Source organism: Pelodiscus sinensis, chromosome 2, assembly GCF_052426305.1.
Source record: "Pelodiscus sinensis isolate ZL-2025 chromosome 2, ASM5242630v1, whole genome shotgun sequence".
In the NCBI taxonomy this organism is placed as follows: domain Eukaryota; kingdom Metazoa; phylum Chordata; order Testudines; family Trionychidae; genus Pelodiscus; species Pelodiscus sinensis.
In genome coordinates, this window is record NC_143053.1 from 81,827,739 (window position 1) to 81,838,499 (window position 10,761).

At 42.4% G+C, this 10,761-nt stretch overlaps 1 long non-coding RNA gene across 2 annotated transcripts; it reads left to right on the forward strand.

Moving 5' to 3' along the window:
* LOC142826738 (uncharacterized) lies at positions 1–5,523 on the forward strand. 2 transcript variants are annotated; one of them, XR_012900958.2, is made up of 4 exons: positions 1–127; positions 719–797; positions 3,802–3,952; positions 4,905–5,523. It is a non-coding gene; the product is annotated as an uncharacterized LOC142826738 (long non-coding RNA). The 2 variants fall into 2 exon arrangements; XR_012900955.2 differs by lacking the exon at positions 4,905–5,523 and having other exon boundaries at positions 3,802–4,634.
* The last annotated feature ends 5,238 nt before the right edge of the window (positions 5,524–10,761 follow it).

Genomic DNA, 10,761 nt, shown 5'->3' on the forward strand with positions numbered 1-10,761 from the left:
AAAGAGGGAGCAGATTCCTTTTTAGGTAGTCCTGTTCTCTTCCTCCCCCCCCCCCCCTGGATTTTGGCTGTGGCATACAGTATAAGAATTCTCCATGGAGAATTACAGCTGGCATCAGATCTGTGTTGTAAGTTCTTGCCTTCTCCGCAGCAGTTCTTCAATCTTTTTCACAACAGTTGTTCCAGTGGAAGAGGGACATAGGCAACCAGGTCTCAACTATTGGTGCCTCCTCATGGGTCTGTATCTCTCTGCTCAGCAGTTACACTTCACATTGGGGCATTCTTCAGAAGAAGTTTTCAGTGTCTCATTTCTGCTTACAAGAAATATACAGAAAGAAAAGAAATGACAAATCTTCATGTTATGTGGTAGCCTGCCACAGAGTTCAAAAGGAACACAAATACAGCTAATAAAAATAGATGCACAATCTCTTGTGAGATATGTACTCCAATGTTATTGAAAATGAATTGACATGAGGTTGAGGTGGGTTGCAAGGTGGATGAAGAGCAACAGGAGCTGCAAATGTTCGAAAGTGTTTTAATCTCACTCAGATTTTCTTATTTAAGAAATAAAAGAAACATTTAAATAACCCACAGGACCTGTGAGAACAGGTCTTTTCACTATGGCAAGATTGCCAATTAATTTATTCACTGAACTTGTTCTACTGTAACTTTTCCTTTGAAATGATGTTTGATGAATTGTTTGATGTGCATTATTGCAGGTTATAGGCTTATGGTGGTGGAAGGAAAGAGCGTGCTACAACAGAGAAGATACACAAACACATGTAAAAAATTGGAATGGTGAGTTCTAGGTATAGCTCTTGATGATCAGAGTTCCAATATAGCAAAACAAAATCTAACTTGGGCCTAAGTCTCATTTGCATTAAGACTCTTATATATCAGTCTGCAAAATAGAGGGGCCTTAAATTGAGGGTAAATGTAATGTATGCTTAGATAAAACTGTTTACAGATCCAGAGCTGTATAAAGGGGCCTTAGTTTAAATGGCAATGAAGTACAAAGTGCTTGGATCATGTAGGTTACAATATAGTTTTAGACCAGCAGACCTGTGAGGTCACAGAAGGACACAGGCAAGGTGTGAATGACTCTCCTTTCATATGCACAACAAACCAGGACCCTACTGAATCCAATACACTCCCTGCCCCAAATAAATGTTTCTTTGCACTGGCCAAGAACAGAAACAAAGTCAGTAGTGGGTATGGTAAGGCTGTATTTACCCATTGGGTGAATAAATCAAAACAGGAATGGACAAGTATGTTCCATTCCCTAATGTGGAAGTGTTGCTTAGGCCTTTTCTCCACTACTGCAGGCCATCAACCGAAGGCACACTCCTTTAGTTATGTGAATAATGTAGATAAAGTTGACATACTTAGCTCTGCTTACTGCGGTGTCTTCACCATGGTAAGGTGACAGCTGATGCTCTCCTGTTGACTCAAGCTACTCTTCTCGTTCTGGTGGAGTATCAGAGTTGATGGGAGAGTGCTCGGCAGTTTATTTATTGCCTTAATACTAGATGTGATAAATTGACCCCTGCCTGATCAATCGCTGCCCATTGATCCAGCCTGTAGTGAAGACATGCCCTTAGTATCACCACTCCACAGACAGTGCTACTACAGTGCTACAGAGACTACATTGAGAGAAAACAGAATATTTTGTATCCATGTATAACTTGTGTTGGGATAGCACCAAGGAGCCCCAGTCATGGACTGGGTCCCCATTGTGCTAAGTACTGTACAAACACAGAACAAAAAGGGGGATCTGTGAGGGGATGTCTGTCCCCCACAAGATTAGAACACCCTTAGGCTATGGCATGTTGGCAAGGGAAATGAATTCCAGAATCAAGGATCTTACTGAAAAATCCAGACACCAGCTTCATAGTATTTTTATCTTGAGGACTGTGAACTCAAAAGCCTCAGGGGATTGCAACTGTCATGGCTAGTTGAGTGAAGAGAGGCATACAGCACAATGACTAGCAGTGTCAAAAGCATAAAGTAGCAATGAGTCTGACCAGGATGTGAGGATACACAAGACTGTTAAATTATATTGCAAGAGTGAGTGAAATTTATTCCTGGACACAAGATTCAATTTCATAAAAGATTTTTAGGGTTTGATATTTGGTTTTTTGTCACCTCAGGAGATCTTTCAAAATTTTTCATGCAAAACCAGAGAAAAACCTACCTCAGGACAGCAAATATACATGAACCTTGCTTCTGGCAGCCAACACTCTGTCGTCAGAGGCATGTAGATTAGACACGTAGGCAAAGGCAAATGAAGCCGCGATTTAAATGATCGCGGCTTCATTTACATTTACATGGCTGCCGCGCTGAGCCGACAAACAGCTGATCAGCTGTTTGCCCACTCAGCGCGCTAGTCTGGACGCTCCCCTGCCGACATCAAAGCCCTTTGTCGGCAGCCCCGTTATTCCTCAGCGCGGCAGCCATGTAAATGTAAATGAAGCCGCGATCATTTAAATCGCGGCTCCATTTGCCTTTGCCAAAACAACAAATCTACATGGCTCCGTCGACGGAGCCATGTAGTTTAGACATACCCTAGGATATGTCTAGACTGCGTTGCTATTTCAGGATACTAGAAATATCTCAAAATAGCCACATTGCATCTTTAAAAGTGCTCACTATTTCCTGAAATAGTGGGTGTGCTATTCCAGAGTCCCTGTAACCCTTGTTCCACAAGGATTAAGGGATTTGTCAGAAAAGTGCCTTATTTTGAAATTTGGTGCCATGTAGACAGTGCCAAATTTCAAAATAAGCTCTTTTGATTTACAGTTGGACTAAGCAATGCAATTTGGGTGTTGTCTAGACGCACCCTATGCCATGATACACTTACTTCTCCTGGGTCATGATGGTTGTATTCACAAGCTGATGGGTTGGTAGACAAGTTATTGTCTTTACTTTTTTTTTCAGCTAGAACCCACACTAGCTGGTGTCTGTTTCCCAAGCAGAAGGAATGCAAAGAAAGTCCTTGTCTATTACTTCTGTCTGTGAGAAGAATGACACCCTACTATAATTTATCATGCTGTACAGTGAGGCGGAATGAGCAACAAGACTTAGCAAAATCAAAATTGGACTAGTGGACTTGGCCATAATGTCCACTAGGTCAAGTTGTCATCCTTATATAAGTAGTACAACAATTGCTACTCTGTATGTTCATTTTCATAATACACGTCCTTTGAAATGTGAGCAAGAAGCTTGCACACTGTGTACATGAAGCTAGAGAAAGAAATAGGGACTTGTTCGCTACTCACTGGAGTGTAAATTAAAAGGACTCTATTGCACTTGATTGAGTTATATCAGTGTAAAGTGCAGAAACAAGCACTTTCATTACATACCAGAGAGGCTTTTTATTAACTCAGAGAACTGGATGTTTCAATTCCACTCAAGTGTAAAGACAGCAAACACATGTTGTCACATTCTACACAGCTCTTATCTCTGCATTCCCCAAGTAGTTAGTATTTGTTGGTATAAAACACTGCTCTCAAATGTTTAATTCATTTGGATCATGAACCGCTTTACCTAATTCCAGGCACCTAGCTTCTAAGAGATCTTTCACTTGACTGGGGTTGGGCAGATATTGCAAATAATTTCCTGTAAATATTGGTTTGACTTTGGAAGTGAATTGACTTTGCCACATGGAATCAGTTCCATCCTTGCCTTCCATGTTTTTTTCTAGTGACTGAGTTAACCGGCAGGGATGTTTACATAAATAGTGATTTTGAAATGAACAAAGGAGAATACTCATATTAATATTTCTGTCTCCATAATCTCAAAGGAACATCTGTTTATATTCTTTAAGAAGAAAAGTTGGTGACAGTCCATATGTGAATGCCAGCCAGAGAAACCCAGGAGAACACTGTATCAGATGGCCAAGATTGCAGAGAGAAATGACCTTCTGAAATGTTGTCTGCATCTTCACTTCAAAAGTATGTTGATTCATAACTTTGTATTGAGCTGTATAAGATTAATGCTTTTTCCACACTCTGTGAATTTCTCTTGCTTGTTACTCTCCAAGGGAATTTGATGTATTCACCCGTCTCCTCCAATCTTTGTCTGTTTTTCTTGTGTTACCATTGCAGCTTATTATTTGAAAAAGAAAAGCGTCTTGTATTATGTCGGCTTCATGAATGAAACTATTATATTTTACCAACAAAATAGATGCATAATATCTATGAAAGAGACATCAGGTCCCAGCACTCAAGAACCAGACTGCAATAAGAAGAGTCCCATGGGAGTGGTGAGCACTCTGCTGTAGCAGTGAGCTTTGGAGACAGGCTTACCACCTTTTCTGAAGACACCCTGACTGTGGAGAGGGCACAGTACAGTGTAGCCACCCCATTCTGAGACTTTCACCCATATGCAGTTTCTCTAGACCAGCAGTTCTCAAACTTCATTGGACCGCAAGCCCCATTTAGAGCCAGAGGTCATGGGTTCTAATCAATACTGCCGATAACTTATCCTGGGTTACTGTGTCACAGAGGTAGACCAAGAAATTCCTATTTCTAGAGCCCTGTGCAGATACAAAATCTGTATCTATATTGGCAAAAATGATCCATGAAAAATGTTACTTCTCCTACCTCCACTGTTCAAAACAATACTATGTACATGAAAAAGTGATAAGACTGAACTTTTAGCTAGCTATGAATAAGGCTCTTGGGAGTGCCTAATTTTTCAGCAGTGACATATACTCAGTTCCTGCTCTGAGAACGTTGTCTGCTGACCTTGCTGATCTATTACATTTGTGTTGGTTTGGTGCAGGAAATCCTTTGAAACATTGTAAACACCTGTTTCATATAACACTTAACCTGAGGCCATGTCAGTACAATTTATTTCTCAAAGGTCTTCCAGTTTCATTCATTTTAATCTTTTCCCTTTTAGGGATAGTGCTGATACCTAAAGGAGGATGTTTGTATCTGAGCAAAGGCTGATGCCTTCAAGCTTCCTTAGTCCAATTGGTCATTAACTCCAACAAACAGAGTCAGTCTGAATAATGGTCTGCCTTTTGCTGAAGACAACTTTCAGAAGTGTTATCAGCCTACTTTACCTTGCCCGACTTAAGCTTCCTTTTGGCGCTGCAGCAATGTAAATCCCTTTCCATGTCAGCAGAGTTAGTATAAGTAGGGCTAAGGAAGTGTAGATGAAAGACATCCTCATTTCATGTGAAGGAATCTGACTCCCTCTCTGAATTTGCCCCTGAGTGATTGCTCCTGCTAACTAGCTAGTAGAACATGTCATGTATTATTGTCACATCTCTTGGAAAAAATGTAGATGCTGGCGGAAGGTCCTGAGCACGCAGCAAATCCCAGATTGCTGCTGTGCTTGCTGTCCACAGGTGAGGGAATATTGACAATGCTTGAGATTTGAGCTCCCTTGGAGGACTGCTGGAAAGCCCAGCTCAGGATTGGGATACAGGGCAATAACACCATGGAAGCCTCTTTGTGGAGTGATTACTATATTGCAAAAACGTATGACTTTAGACTTTGAGGAGCTCTCTGAGTGCTTTACATGCCTTCAGTGAAACTGTATAAGCTTGGTTCAACAAAGGAGCAGTGGATTAAGTTACTTTTTAAAAGTACTTTTGCTTATCAAGCTCTTGGTACTGAGTCCAGTGGTATGTGTCTGCACAGGGAAGCAAGGGCACTAGGAGCCCCTTGCGAGAGCTTGTGCATCACTGGACTGTGTGTGGGGAAGAAGAGCAGCTGAAATCTAAGCTGCTACTCCAGCTCCTGCACAGGTAGGTGGGAGGGGGCGGCATCTTGGCTCTCTCTCCCTTAAAGAGGCAGCCATTGGAGCTGAGCTGGTGCAGAGGAGGAAGCAAACTGCACCAGGAAAAGGGCTGGCAAAGCTTGCTGCCCCCCATGGAGCAGAGGGAAGCAAAGACCAAATTGTGACTCTTGGAGTGTGGCAATGTGTGCTCTTTTCTGCTTGGACTGGTGTCCGAGAACCTGCGGCAGAGTGAAGGAAGTGTGTTGACGTCTTAAGATGTCACTGGGCAGTCAAGGGGGATGTCAGAGCTAGTACAACAAATTATATGAAAAACAAATAAAAATTGAGAAACTAGCATTCATTCAGAGCCAGCATTACACAGGAACTTCTACTGAGATTGAGACGTAAATAAACTCCCTTAAGCTGCCTATGAAATATTCCCAACAGAGCATTTTAAAATGCAGTAAAATGTATGTAGCAACATGCAGCAATGACCCTTGAAACCTTAATACCCCTCGTCTTTTATTATTGTTGTTGTTCTTTGTATTGCAGTAGAGCAGAGGTGTCTCCATCATTGCTAGGACCCCATCTGCTAGGTACCATGCAAACACAGAAAAAAAATATTTTACAGAGTGGAGCTCCAGACTTAGGGCAGGTGGCTGGGACTGGTAGCAGCAGATCCCCTGGGGCTGTCACACGGGGCCATGGGACTGGTAGGGGAACCCGTAGGCACCAGGCTGGCAGCAGAACCAGCAGTGGAGACAATGGGCCCCAAATCTGGGGGTGCTGCACCTCTACTTCCCATGCCTATGTCTGCAACATAGGTGGAGTGGGGATAGGCTATGAAGGGCTTTAAAAGTAAAGACAAGTAGCTTTCAGCTGCCATGATGGAAAATGGGAGGGATGCAAAGAGAGACGTGACATGGTTTAAGCAATGAGCCAGGAAAATGATCCCTGCAGTAATATTTTGAATGGGTACGTGTGGGGCAAGACTGCATTTAACAAGGTCAAAGAAGAGGATGCTGCAGTATTTGAGATGCAAGATGATGAGATCCTGGACAAGAGTTTTAGTTGTGTGAGTGTGCAGGAAAGGCCATGTCTTACAGATATTAGGCAGGAAGACTGACATTAGAATCTACCCTGTATGTAAGAGGTAGAGAGAGAGTTGTGTTGAAGGTTATGGGCATGAATGTCAGATGTTATTGTTGACAGCAATTGAGAAAAATGGATGGTCTTTGAGGGGGAAAGATTATGGGCTATATTTTGGCCGTGCTAATTTGAAATTGACAGCTGGACACTCATAAAGAAATTCAAGACAGACAGACTGAAATACTAGGTTGGACAGAAGGAAACAGGTCCAGAGTAGAAAGCTAGAATGATGAGTCAACAGTACAAAGATGACAGTTGAATTTATTTTTTATGAATGAGATTAATCAGAAATGAGGGCTAAAGGTAGAAGGGAAGGGGACCAAGGACAGAGGAACCGTGGAACTCCCACAGAAAATCAGAGAGAAGATGAGGAAGAACTTCCGAAGAACATATTGAAGGAGGAATAGGAGGAGGAATAGGAGATGATTGAGTCCCAGAAGGCAATGGAGGACAAGATTCCAAGGGAGAGAGAGAGTGTGGTCAAGCGTGCCAAAGGTGGCTGTTAGGTTGAGCAGGATGAGAATTCAGTATCAGTACTAGGCTTCAGCCAAGATTAAGTCATTAGAGACTTTAGTGAGGGTGGTTTCAGTGGAGCAAAAGGGATGGAAGCCACACTGAAGGGGGTTAAGGATCCTTTCAGGATGGAACTAGAGCCAGGGAACTAAAGACAGTGGTTAGACAGCAAATTCAGTGAGCTTAGAAATAAAACAACCAAGGAAGATGGGGTGAAGTTTGGAGAGGTAGGTGGGGTCAAGAGTAGCTTTTTAAACATGACACTAATGACTAAAGCAGATTTGTATTACAAGGGGAAAAAAATCTGAGGAAAATGTGAGGTTGAGGAGAAAGCTAAGACATGGGGCTCAGCAACAAAGATCAGAGTGAGAGCAGTATTTGGTGAAGACAAGTCAAATGAATGATCCTTTCGGTTAGTGGGAAAATTAATCTGGGCTGCAGGGTTAATAAGGAGCTGAGGGAGAATAGACAGACAGTTAAGGTGTTGGTCATGAACGTGGAAGCTGAAATTACTGAGGATGAGTGATGGGGACTGCAAGGAGAAGAAGAAAAAGCCAGGAATCTAAACCTGAGAGAAAAGTTGCTCGTAACTGGTAGATGCAACACAAGTGCAGTGCTTGTAAATTGGTTGGAATATTTTCTCACTAAGGCTGTAACTTGTGATACATCAGCTGATAATGAGGTGGCTTTTAGAATGTTCAGTATCAGTGAGTCACATTATAATGTTAGATTAATGTTACCCATTAGCATCATAGATTTCCTTCTAAAATTCAAAGTGGTCATACATAATATATTATGGTGTTTTTCTATGGGCTCACATTAACATCCTTCTCAGAATGCAATCTTCTTAATACAATCACTACAATATACTTGTTTATATCTATAAGCACCTTACACTTGAAAATAATGAGGCTACTGAACAATGCACCAACTTATGTCATTAGTAGAAAGCTAAGAAATCAAAAAGAAGAGTTGAAATCAGTAGATACCATGTCTTAATATATATATCTGTCTCCTAACAGAAACCCTGAATATAATTTTTGCAAATGCTATTATAACAAGGATAATGTTAAAAACAAATGCCTTTTTTCTTCTGCCTTCATTTGTTTCTGAACTATTTTTTATTTTTACTGGTACAGTAAATGCAAAGGAGTCCAGCACACAATCTAGAAAGTTAATACATGGTGGATATATTCAGCAAGGGGGCACAAATTACATTTACACCCTCTTCAAGGCCCTGTCACACTGCCAGTGTTGTGTAAAGTGGTCTTATATTACAGGCACACTGCAACTTCCCACCCCCACCCCAATGGCTGCAAATCTTATAGCCCTGGTCAAGTGACCTGGGTTTGTGGAGCTTGTAATTCAGGGTTAGAAATAGCAGTGTAGACTTTCCCTATATAGCTGGAGACTGGGCTGTAAGACCCTTCTCTTCACTAGCTTTCAGAACCAAGGCCAAATGTCTACACTGCAATTTTTAGTCCTGTATTATGATAGTTGATCTAGGTTCTGAGATGTGGTGCCATGGATTTGTTGTTATTTGGTAGCCCAGGCCCACTCTTCATATAAATGAGAATTCAGGGCTTTGATAGACTGGAAAGTGCATTATGCCAATAGTCTACATGCTGGATTGTCTTTCTGTTCACCTTTGCAATGATCACAATCCACAAAGCACTAACTAGGAGATACGGAAAGAAGTGGGAGCCCACCATGTGGCATCTTCTTGGCAGCAGCAGTTTCCCAGCAGGAAGGTGGCTGCAGCAGCTCAGGGAGCAGCCACAACACTTCAGTGGTGAATGTCACAGTGGCTGCAGCTCCCTTTGCTCAGGTTGCTACAGCAGCAGTCGGAGCTCCCCCATTAAGCTGTCCCATCCCCTCCAGCACTGAAACTCAACTACCACTCCAGGTGACAGGAGAAAGCCAGTAAACCAGGGGAACTGGCTTCAGGTTGCATATATGTGTGTGCATGGTAGGGATGTAAAATCCTGATTAATCAGTTAATTGGTTAAGTATTAGGTTAAACTAACATTTACCTGGTTAACTAAACAGGATCCCAGCTGGGGAACTGCTCCAGCCTTGCTTGCACAGATCCCAGACTGAGGGCTCCTGCTCCCAGCCCTGCATGGGGCTGGCTGCAAGCCCCATACAGGCTGAGGGAAGGGGGCTGCTGCCAGGAAACAGGTTAACCATTATCTGTTAAGCACCATCACATTGCTAGTGCGCAGGGAACATGTGGGCACCAATATTGCAGTCAAACCACTAACCTATGGGCTAACTCCACTTACTGCAATGGACTTACTCCTGTCTTGCACCTTTGAAAACGAGTGGAGAGTGAGGCCCTGCAAATGGCAGTGAAGAGAAAGCAAGTACAAGTGTTACAGGCTGGTTTAGAAGGTGAACAGCTGCATTCTGCACTAATGGAAGCTGCGATGGCTAGGAGGAGTGCTGGCCAGCACCCGGTGACTAAAGGGTTAAATGCAGGTAGCTACTGGGGGTGTTGGCAAAAAGCCATGGAAGCCAATGGAAAAGACTGTTGAAGTTTGAATTGTATATAGATACCTGGCTGCTCTTTTTTTGTGTGAGTTCTAAGGACTGGAGGGAGCAATATGCAATAATCAGGACTACCATACCTCCAAGGGATTTGGGGCATGGAAGTGGAGTGTGAAAAAATAAGGGGAAAATGTATATTTAGTCTCAATCGGGGTATTTTTCTTTGTTTTGGGTGTTTGGTTAAACTTTTCTGTGTGAATTCCATGTGCCTTCCCTCTTCCACTCCCCTATTTAAGCTACAGCCCAAAGAGATTGTTCTCTGTGTTTTGATCTGTTCTTTTCTCTTTAACACATAGCAACCAAGTATGTTTTACCAGCTATCTCTTTTTGTTTGGTTAATAAAACCCCCCTTTTTAACGTGATGATTTGATTCTTTAGTCCTAGAAGGTAACAGGAGGTTTCTGTGTGTGTCTGTCTAGCCTGGGAGGTCAGCTGTCAAAGACACAGTTTGTTTTCTGTGTTTTCTTTTGTTTCTTTTCTCAAGCTCTCTTGTGGCAGAAGAGCTTGGGGTACCCTTGGGCAAGGAATTCAGAAGGTCCTTCCTAATATTTTCAGGCTTCTTTAAAAAATCTCTTGATGGTGGCAGCCATCTGTGACTCTAGGGAGTTTTTTTTTTTAAAGCAAGCCTATAGAGGCAAGGTATTTAAAGTCTTTGGCACTGGGAGTGCCAGAGTGGGGAACAGCCCAGACAGAAGTTTTCAAGGGCTCAGGGTACTTTACAGTAGACCACCCCAGAGGGGAAAACAAAATAGATTTGTGGCTTTGGACTGTCTACTATCCACCTAACATAAATCCATCTATCTATTAAAACTGGAAA